This window comes from Bubalus kerabau, chromosome 3 (assembly GCF_029407905.1).
Source record: "Bubalus kerabau isolate K-KA32 ecotype Philippines breed swamp buffalo chromosome 3, PCC_UOA_SB_1v2, whole genome shotgun sequence".
Taxonomy (NCBI): Eukaryota; Metazoa; Chordata; class Mammalia; order Artiodactyla; family Bovidae; genus Bubalus; species Bubalus kerabau.
In genome coordinates this window covers 55,995,295-56,007,291 of record NC_073626.1, presented here as the reverse complement: position 1 = coordinate 56,007,291, position 11,997 = coordinate 55,995,295, and positions in this window count along the sequence as shown.

Genomic DNA, 11,997 nt, shown 5'->3' with positions numbered 1-11,997 from the left:
TTCCAATCAGCAAAGTCTTTGCTGCTTTCAGCTAAAAATCTTCCTTCATGCACTCATTTATTCATTTATTCATTCACTCACCAAATATCCATTGGTCCCCTGGGATCCACAAGCTCCTGAGTAATCTCCACCACTCACTGCTGGGTGACTGCAGAGGAGCAATTTGCTTTTTGTGCTCAATTTCCTTACCTATAAAATAAGAATAACTATCACCAGTAGCTCATAGTACTGCTCTAAGATTTAAATGAGTTACCATATGCCTGGGGCACAGTAGGCTGTATGTATTAATACTAGTTATTGTTATCATCATCATCATTGTCATTATTATTATTATAGCCACAACTACCACTAAGGGTCAGGCACACATGTGAGCTTTGGAAAGTAAGTACCACCAGGGCCTTAATCCCAAGAAGCAGAAAATCTGACTGTGAAACAGGCTGGACATGTGACCACAATGGGAGATGGTCAGTGTTGTGGAAGGGAAAGAACAACAGGGGGTTGCTCCATGGAGGGGTCAAATTTGCATCTGAGAGGATCTATCCCAACAGAGGACCAAAAATCTTTCCCTCAATGACTAGTCTAAGATGGACCAATACCACCCTGTTTTTTTCTGTATTCTTTCAAAATACAAATATTCAGGGGGCAGGGAAGGAGGGTCAGGGTGGAAGAAGGGTGTCTCTTGATGTCCTCCCTTCTGAAAAGAGGACACACAGCAGCTACTGTCAAGGGCGAGAGGTGAGAACATCTCCAAGAGGCAGAGAAGGGAGGTGGGGAATAGTGGGAATCCCCAGCAAACTCCTGATTTTGCTGAGGGGGTTGTCTGGGCCAGAACGTGATCCTGAATTTTGATCAGAGATGAAGCCCCTCAGCCACGCGGGCAGGGACCCAGCAGAAGAAAATGAAAAACTCACTTGGGGAGGTGTGCCTTCTACTAGTCCTCACTGAGCCCACCCTCCCTCCCCCCATTGCCATGTCATCAGCATCACCCCAGGCCACATGGGGGAGGACACTGTCTTGAGGGGCTGTGGGATAGGAGAAAGCAGCTCTCCGAGGAGCCCAGATTGTGGCGAGGAGCAGCTTCTCTGTTTTGGTCTTGTTTTCTTGGGTTCAGGGGTTCCTCCCCTCACTGTCTTCTTTCTTCCTATCCTCCTCTAGGTTTCCAGGATCCTCACACTGTCCCCAGGTGGTCTGCAGTCCCCTCTATCATAGCCCTTCCAAATGGACATCTGCCAAAATACCTCCCTGAAGCAGCCAGTAGTCTATGCCACCTCTTTCCCCTCTACACAATGGTTTTTCACAAGTTGGTCCTGGCTTCCTCATCCAACCCATTCATGCCCTTTCTCCAGGACCCATCTCAGGTGCCAGGCCCCTCAATGGGTTGGATGAGGAAGCCAGGACCAGCTTGAGAAAAGCTTGCAACTCCAGGATTTCCTATGGCCAATCATGAGGAAGGTGGAAAGGTGGGATAGGTGTGTGCGTGGAGGGGGTGGGGCTGGGGGACATGGAAGGCCCTGCCTGCAGAGCCAGCCCATTGGAACTTGTTCCTGTTGGTGGTGGGTGGTGGACCCTGAAGATCTGCCATCGTGTAGAGGGGAAAGAGGTGGCAGTAGAATTTTCCTCTGTTTTCTCCCTCTTATACCTCCTCTCTTTTGTGTCCATAGCACTCTGTTCTTACCACATTCCGGGTGGATACTAGTGGGCCACACTCAAAAAAATTTTCAAATGTAACAAAAATAATCCAAATGCACTGCTTATTTCTCACTGAGAAATGATGATTTCACTGGACATTGAACAAACATCCAGGACATAACCACAAACCACACGACAGAAACAGAAAAAGTCTCCTTCTTACTTCTATTCTTTCCCATAAATTCCTCCCCCTCCCAGCCTTGTCATCTTGCCTCTTCTTTTTCCTACATTGCCCTTCGCAGTCCAGTTCATCTTAGCTCTCAGCAACCTCCACTCCTCACCCAGCAGACAGTCTCAGCAGCTCTCCAGAGCATGAACGCACATGCATGCCCACACATTCTGCAAAGCAAATGTCCCCCTTATTCCAATACTCTCTGTCCTTGAGACTGTATGGTGAAGGCTCAAAAGGGGTTTGAGTGGAGAGGGAGACGCATGCCCCAGAATTCCCTTGGTTCCGGATTTGCTCCACAAGTGGGAGAAATGTGGTTTTCATCAACAAAGCAGTCATTTTCACTAGGGTCTATTTTGATAAGAAAATAAGATTTGTGTCCAAATGGTCACATTTTTAAATGATTTATGTTAATCAGTTCTCCAATGGCTGTGAGCTCGGCTGAGACAGGGTCCTTCCTTCCTTTCCCTGCACACTCAGGTGGTACAGGATCCAACCCAGAGGCCCACACACCAACCCCAGTGTCAAGTCCCTGTCCCACCACCACTGTGACTGTCCTTGTCACTACTGCAGTTTCTGGTCACAGTAAATATGCCCTGAACTAAAGGAAACAGTGTTTGGGCTGCGGGTATTTGTTAACCTAGTGCCTTGAATGGAGGAAGGAGTATCTCCCAGAAACTTCCATATTCATGACTTCGATGTTGTTTGTTCTGCCAATAGTGCAGCCCAGCCACAAAGAAAGGGGAGAGGGTAATTCACATCTTCCTCAAGAGTCAATCCTGAAACTTTATTTATGCAAAGTCTTGCCTGGGGGATCATCAGACCCAGCCCACTTGGGGACCCAGCTTTAACTCCAACTTCCCAGGCAATGAACATTGGTGCCAGGGAAGGTGAGCAAACAGGCCCACAGGCCATGGTCTCCCAGCAGGCAGACAGCATGTGCCCCGGAGCAGTCCTTGGAGGAACATGAATAATGATAAAGCCCAAAGAAGAGCCTAGTGATTTCTCTCTGTGACAACAGTCTGCAACGCCTGTCACATGCACTACTCATCAAACAAGTATCTCCCCTGTGCCTCGTGTGAAAGGCCTCCCATGACACATTGCTTTTATTCTAGAGTATGCCTGGGGAGTGTGACAGGTGGCAAGATCTAAGAATATCCTCATCTGCCTTCTAAAATGAGATGGAAAGGGGCCCAGCAGGGGAGTCCTGTGCTGAAATATTATTATTATCAATTATAGTGACACTTTCTGACAGTACAGTGCTTTGTGTTATTTCAAAGCCTGATAACATCTGCTCTTTTGTTTGGCCCTCACCAGGTCACTTTGCAAAACAAGGCTGTGATCCTCTACCTCTGCCGAGATAGGGAACTGGATTTGGACTTGGACTTCAGAGGCTGGGCTGAGGCCACATGGAGGCAGTAGCCTCCATAGTCTGGGTCTGCCTGATGCCCTCATGACATGTGGTAGAGCCTATGGTCCAGGGAGCAAGAGCAGGAGGGAGGGAACTGATGCCCAGTGCTTGGGCGCTCCCAGCTTTGCTTGGCTGCTGTTTAAGATGGGGAGTTTGCCTCACTGCTCTGCATATGGTCACCACGTTCCTCCTGGCATAAGGGGCACACATGCTAGTGTGTCCTGAATTGTGAGGGTCTGTAAGAGCTTTCATGTGGTGAAAATGTGTTCCAAGAACTTTTAAAATATTTATGTCGTTTGATCCAGTCATTACACTTCTGGGAATGCATCCATAACAGAGGAAAGAGAGCAGCCTTGAAGTTCACATGTATCAGGGTTCACATCCTGACTCCATATTCACTTACTTGTCAAATGGGAACGTTACCTGCCCTCCTCTTATCTCCAACTCTCCCGATTGTGAATCAAGAGTCACAAGTCCAATGGACAGTGCTGAAACACAATGGTCACTCCATACTGACCAATGTTATGAATACAGAAAAACCACATTCACAAAGATGATTTCACAGGTGTATTTAGAGAGTAGAAAAATCAGAAAAAATTAAATGGTGCAAAAATAGGGAGATTCATCCCAGAAATTTATAGTTAAATTAGATGTGAATTTTTAGTAGACCACAAACATGGTGAACTTCCAAAGCCAAGGAGCCTGACCTACTGGCCAGAATTTGAAACCTGGGACACAACCAAGGGACAGAAAGGCCTCTGAGCAGAGGTGAGGGTGAAAAGACAGAGCTGAGTTGTTCATATATTTTATGATCTGATTACAGTGAAAAATAAGAAGCAAGTCCAGCTCTCTACAAACAGGGTGCCCAATATCAGCCCATCAGTGTCCTAGAGTCACATCCAATTTAGCATTTGCCCTGAGTTTATTAATGAAATCTTATTACTAGTAGTTGTATTCAAATAATCCAAGATAAATTTTCAGACTGCCATTTTACACCTCGAGCTTCTGCTAAGGTCTGTTAAGTAGCATTTACAATGAACATGCACAGAGCTTTTCCACCAGCAGCTGAAAGGTGATAGGAATAAGTCCTATGTAAACATCTCCCTTTCAAGGATAGAATGCCAGGTCACTGCTCCCATGCGAAAGGTCACTCAAACATAAGCCCTTAGGGACAGTTAATTGCTCCTGGCCACTGGGGTGGTAGAAATATCCAAGGGTACCACTCCTGCTCCAGGGGGGACCGTGGTCAGTCATGCCCAGGCTGTGGCATGCAGCATCCCATGAACACGTGTGGGAGAGTGAAGCTGAGAACTCCAGCTGTAACACATGCACAGAGGACCTTGAACTCTCAGCTACTGTGTTTGTCAGGCAGCCATTTACTTGCTTTATTATTCTTTAACACTTTCAAAAAATTTTTTTCAATAAGCACTTTCAGTAGCAATAAGCTCAAAGGAACTCATTCAAATTTACTGAAAATTAAGTACTGAATTTCTCCTTCTGAAGGAAGTTGGTAATAGATATGCACATTAATTTGCACCAAATGTCAACCTTTACCATGAGAACCCTGGAAACTCAAAGCCCCAAACTTAAAAGAAAGGGATCAACTTTTAATCCAAAGTTCAAAGTCTTGTGTGTGTGTGTGCTTTAACACTGTGCCATGTGATGATGACTAAACCCCACGACTGCAGGATGTACCACTCTATCTGTGATGCATGACTTTTCTTTTTTTAATGTAAGTATAACTGCATTTTTATATAGTTGGTTTCTTTGTTTTTATTTAATTTCATATTAAAGTATACTTGATTTGCAAGTATACTATCATATTAGTTTCAAGTAGTACAGCACAGCAATTCAGAATATGTATATTCTTTTCAGATTCTTTTCCCTTGTAAATTATTATTAAAATAAGATATTGAGTATAACTCCCTGTGCTATACAGTAGGTCCTTATTGGCTGTCTATTTTATATATAGTAGTTGCTATTTAGTGCTCAGTCGTGTCTGACTCTTTGCAACCCCATGGTCTGTCCATGGAATTTTCTAGGCAAGAATACTGGAGTGGGTTGTCATTCCCTTCTCCAGGAGATCTTCCCGACCCAGAGATTGAACCCTGGTCTCATGCATTGCAGGCAGACTCTTTACCATCTCTGCTACTAGTGAAGCCCATATTTAGTAGTGTGTACATGTAAATCCCAAACTCTTAATTAGCATGACTTCTTATTTACATCCACAGATACATTCTAGAATGTATTTCTTTTGTTTTAATGAAGTGATTGATGTGTAGTTACAAAACGTAAAGTGATAGTTGACTTCATCAGCAAAAAAGAACATCACACACAATGAAATGATGCCAGGTTTACACACTGTCCTTAGATGCCTCCAGTAGAAACTATTTCTTTTTTTTTTTTTCCTTCAGCAACTCTTTTTATTTTATTTTATTTTAAATTTTATTTTATTTTTAAGCTTTACAATATTGTATTGGTTTTGCCAAATATTGAAATGAATCCACCACAGGTATACATGTGTTCCCCATCCTGAACCCTCCTCCATCCTCCCTCCCCATACCATCCCTCTGGGTCGTCCCAGTGCACCAGCCCCAGGCATCCAGTATCGTGCATTGAACCTGGATTGGCGACTCGTTTCATACATGATAGTATACATGCTTCAATGTCATTCTCCCAAATCTTCCCACCCTCTCCCTCTCCCATAGAGTCCATAAGACTGTTCTATACATCAGTGTCTCTTTTGTTGTCTCATATACAGGGTTATTGTTACCATTTTTCTAAATTCCATATATATGCGTTAGTATACTGTATTGGTGTTTTTCTTTCTGGCTTACTTCACTCTGTATAATAGGCTCCAGTTTCATCCACCTCATTAGAACTGATTCAAATGTATTCTTTTTCATGGCTGAGTAATACTGCATTGTGTATATGTACCACTGCTTTCTTTTTTTTTTTTTTAATTTTATTTTATTTTTAAACTTTATATAATTGTATCAGTTTTGCCAAATATCAAAATGAATCCGCCACAGGTATACATGTGTTCCCCATCCTGAACCCTCCTCCCTCCTCCCTCCCCATTCCATCCCTCTGGGTCGTCCCAGTGCACCAGCCCCAAGCATCCAGTATCGTGCGTCGAACCTGGACTGGCAACTTGTTTCGTACATGATATTTTACATGTTTCAATGCCATTCTCCCAAATCTTCCCACCCTCTCCCTCTCCCATAGAGTCCATAAGACTGTTCTATACATCAGTGTCTTTTTTGCTGTCTCGTACACAGGGTTATTGTTACCATCTTTCTAAATTCCATATATATGCGTTAGTATACTGTATTGGTGCTTTTCTTTCTGGCTTACTTCACTCTGTATAATAGGCTCCAGTTTCATCCACCTCATTAGAACTGATTCAAATGTATTCTTTTTAATGGCTGATTAACACTCCATTGTGTATATGTACCACAGCTTTCTTATCCATTCATCTGCTGATGGGCATCTAGGTTGCTTCCATGTCCTGGCTATTATAAACAGTGCTGCGATGAACATTGGGGTACATGTGTCTCTTTCCCTTCTGGTTTCTTCAGTGTGTATGCCCAGCAGTGGGATTGCTGGATCATAAGGCAGTTCTATTTCCAGTTTTTTAAGGAATCTCCACACTGTTCTCCATAGTGGCTGTACTAGTTTGCATTCCCACCAACAGTGTAAGAGGGTTCCCTTTTCTCCACACCCTCTCCAGCATTTATTGCTTGTCGACTTTTGGATCACAGCCATTCTGACTGGCATGAAATGGTACTTCATAGTGGTTTTGATTTGCATTTCTCTGATAATAAGTGATGTTGAGCATCTTTTCATGTGTTTGTTAGCCTTCTGTATGTCTTCTTTGGAGAAATGTCTATTTAGTTCTTTGGCCCATTTTTTGATTGGGTCATTTATTTTTCTGGAATTGAGCTGTAGGAGTTGCTTGTATATTTTTGAGATTAATTGTTTGTCAGTTGCTTCATTTGCTATTATTTTCTCCCATTCTGAAGGCTGTCTTTTCACCTTTCTAATAGTTTCCTTTGATGTGCAGAAGCTTTTAAGGTTAATTAGGTCCCATTTGTTTATTTTTGCTTTTATTTCCAATATTCTGGGAGGTGGGTCATAGAGGATCCTGCTGTGATGTATTTCAGAGAGTGTTTTGCCTATGTTCTCCTCTAGGAGTTCTATAGTTTCTGGTCTTACGTTGAGATCTTTAATCCATTTTGAGTTTATTTTTGTGTATGGTGTTAGAAAGTTTTCTAGTTTCATTCTTTTACAAGTGGTTGACCAGTTTTCCCAGCACCACTTGTTAAAGAGATTGTCTTTAATCCATTGTATATTCTTGCCTCCTTTGTCAAAGATAAAGTGTCCATATGTGTGTGGATTTATCTCTGGGCTTTCTATTTTGTTCCATTGATCTATATTTCTGTCTTTGTGCCAGTACCATACTATCTTGATGACTATGGCTTTGTAGTAGAGCCTGAAGTCAGGTAGGTTGATTCCTCCAGTTCCATTCTTCTTTCTCAAGATAACTATTTCATTTCAGTAATGGTCTTTATTTTCTCATCAATCTGGGGAGTCAACATCAAGCTTTTGTAAGTTCTTTCATCAAAGGTGAAGCATTTGACATTATTATGACTGTTATTATCAGTTTAAAGGTTCAATGTTGAAAATGAAATAATTGTTTTGCAATGATTATATGATTAAAAAATTTTAGTAGCACACAGTATGTGGTACAAAAACAATATTCTTACTAAATTAAAAAAGTGTAGCAAAATATATTTGGAATAAATTGTAGTCTACATATAATTGACGGAGAAGGCAGTGGCACCCCACTCCAGTTCTCTTGCCTGGAATATCCCATGGATGGAGGAGCCTGGTGGGCTGCAGTCCATGGGGTCGCTAAGAGTCAGACATGACTGAGCGACTTCACTTTCACGTTTCACTTTCATGCATTGGAGAAGGAAATGGCAACCCACTCCAGTGTTCTTGCCTGGAGAATCCCAGGGACAGGGGAGCCTGATGGGCTGCTGTCTCTAGGGTCGCACAGAGTCGGACACGACTGAAGAGATTTAGCAGCACATATAATTGATAATTGCATTCCAGAAAGCTGCACTATTTTATTCAAATAGAAAATACAGTTTTCACATTTAAAATACTTTTATACATACATAGAGAGATGGATTTCAAAATGATTATAATAAAACTGACATGGAAAACAAAAAATCACCAGATTACTCCTTTACTTTCTCTCTTTGTGGTCTATTATCAAGCTGATATTAGAAGTATTTGAAACTTCAAAGAACTACTTTGTGAACAAGCATAAATGGCTGAGTGATACTACACCTTTCTTCAAATGAGTCCATGAAAGTCTAGTTGCATTTAGATCAAAAGTATTCAAATAAATACACACACACACACACATACACACAAATTTGCTTTGAGGCTTTTACCAAAATTTAATTTTTGGAAACAAACAGGAATCCATTGAAATTTGTTCCCTTCAAACATGAGCTTAACAAAATAAGCAATTAAAAGCTCAAGTTGTATATGCAGTTTTATATAAAATAATAAATTGCACTCTGTAATAGCTTCCCTGGTGGCTCAGATGTTAAAGCGTCTGCCTGGAATGAGGGAGACCTGGGTTCGATCCCTGGGTCAGGAAGATCCCCTGGAGAAGGAAATGGCAACCCACTCCAGTACTCTTGCCTGAAGAATCCTGTGGAGGGAGGAGCCTGGTAGGCTACGGTCCATTGAGTCACAAAGAGTTGAACTGAGAGACTTCACTTTCACTTTCACTTTCAATATTTCAACTCTTAGGGAGAATCTTTTAATAGAACTGTTTTTATTGCATAAATTTATGCTCTAAATTGTAATAAAATAAAATCAAGAAAGCCCATGATTTCACAGCATCTAAATTTAGCAAAATCTTCAAAAAGTCATACAGATAACATAAAGTTTCTTTAAAGAAAGTGCTTATAGAGATAATTCCTACTGACATATTTGGGCTAACATATTTTTCCATAAAATACAATTTTGAAAAAATTGCATGTAATTTTGTGGACAAAAAAAAAAAATTACCACACTGAAAATTACACTCTTCAGAACAATACCAGGAATAATGTACTAGGAAAAAAAAAAAAAGGCTAAAAACTAGATGAACAGCAATCAAATTTTAAAATCAAATTTAAGATAAAGTCAAGCAATAATTTATAACAATTGATATTTCATCAAAAAAGCTCTTTTAAAGAATGTATCCAAAAAAGAGAGACTATATGTATATGTGTGGTTGATTCACTTTGCTGTACAGCAGAGATTGACACAGCAGTATAAATCAACTGTACTACAATTTTTTAAAAATGTATTTTGCCACTTTATTTTAAATTATGTTTAGATAAGATGTCCATGTTTAAACAACTATTATGCAATGCAACAACTACTCCATACTGTTACTTTATGATGTTGGTTGTAGGATAAGCATAATTCTACTGTACATTAGGTATTCTGAGGCATCCATTATTTACATAACTATTAAATCTATTGTCAGTCTCTAAATGGCCAAATTGCTCCCCCAGTCACAACGGCTTAGTTGCTGACTCAGTGCCTAGAAGTACAGCACTATTTCTCATTGCTTACTGTCTACTTATATGAAATTAAAAGACGCTTACTCCTTGGAAGGAAAGTTATGACCAACCTGGATAGCATATTCAAAAGCAGAGACATTACTTTGCCAACAAAGGTCCATCTAGTCAAGGCTATGGTTTTTCCAGTGATCATGTATGGATATGAGAGTTGGACTGTGAAGAAAGCTGAGCGCCAAAGAATTGATGCTTTTCAACTGTGGTGTTGGAGAAGACTCTTGAGAGTGCCTTGGACTGCAAGGAGATCCAACCAGTCCATTCTGAAAGAGATCAGCCCTGGGATTTCTTTGGAAGGAATGATGCTAAAGCTGAAACTCCAGTACTTTGGCCACCTCATGCAAAGAGTTGACTCATTGGAAAAGACTCTGATGCTGGGAGGGATTGGGGGCAGAAGGAGAAGGGGACGACAGGGAATGAGATGGCTGGATGGCATCACTGACTCGATGTACATGAGTCTGAGTGAACTCTGGGAGGTGGTGATGGACAGGGAGGCCTGGCGTGCTGCGATTCATGGGGTCGCAAAGAGTCAGACACAACTGAGCGACTGAACTGAACTGTCTACTTAGTGTGTACTATGTGCCAGGAGCCACATAAATAACCTGACAAATGTTATATCTCAGTTATCACAGTCCCCAATTTAGAAACAAGGGAAATGAAACTCAAAAGGCCTAAATTCTTATGCCAGGACCTCATGCGCAGAAAATGGGCTCCATTTATCATGACCTATGAGGTCCCCATGATATTGTACTGTCCCTCATCCCTAGAACACAAAACCTTTAAAGCCCACTTAAATTTACAGTATCTCCTACCATTCATTTATTTCTTTTTCATGTTTTTCTTTTTTTAATCTTAATTTTTCTGTTATAAATTATTTTTGTCAAAATGGAAAATATTAGTTTTGCTTTTCTGATTTTGCATACATAGTCCTCCTTGAAAGTGGGGATTTTGCCTTCTTCAATACAGCTGTGATGAACAGGAGAGATCATGGGCCACTGTACATTATAAACACTGGCCAACATATTACTCAGTGAAATTTTGTTGCACTAACACCAGCATAAAGTGTAGATGGTATGATCAAGGGATATAGAAAAGAAATAAACAGCCATGAACTGAATTTCTCAAGTCTTCATTGATGAATGGAGCTTATTATTTGTCCATGTGGTCAGTCTCCCTCAGAGGCTGCAAATTTACCTTCTGACAACTGGGAATCACCAATTGATATCTGCAACCACTAGAAACATTCTGAGATTCTTTAAGCATGCACAGTTCCTTTAGGGAAGAGTAAGGAATGAAGAAAATAACCTTACTTTTGTTTAAAATTAATTTTTATTTGAGTATATTTGCTTTGCAATGTTGTGTTGTGAGTGTGAATCAAAGTGAATCAGCTAAATGTTTATATATATCTGTTGGGGGAGTGTGTAATTTCTCCATTCTGTCTCACCACAGCAAAAATTTGAAGTGGCAGACCTGTGTTACAGCTCAGTTTTATTTGGCAAGCAAAGGACAATACATCCTTGAGGTGTGAGGGAAGGCCGACCCAAAAGAAGCAAAGAGAAAAGAGAAGAGGTCAATTTTGGCTCCTCTTTTTATGTCTTTTCTCCTCCCCCTGACCCTGCCCTATATAAATTGGGCTAACCAGGAGGGCTTTTTGTTTCACCTGATGTTCTCACTCCAGTCCTCAGATCTTCCTTTGCTCTATTTTCATGGGCTTTATCCTGTTTTGTCTTCTAGCCACTGCATTCTGAACTCCTTTTTCCTATTCCAACTACCTAACATTCCCCACTCAAGAGGCCCAATTCTTTCAGAATAGCAGTGTTGAGGTCTCTCTGGCTACTTCCTGCTGAGCTGGGACAGCAAGGGGCATTGGGCCTCCCCTTCTTACTATTCTCAAGCCTCAGAGTCCTTATAGTGGTGTCCATTTAAGGGTGAGTGATATTTTCTGTGGTTACGTGTAGTTTTATATATCCTTGTTGAATTGGCACAGCATGTTGTAGCTTGTTGACCTGGGCAGAGACAAAATGGGTTAGACAATTGATAATACATGGAGTAATCATAAGCAGCATCAATATGGT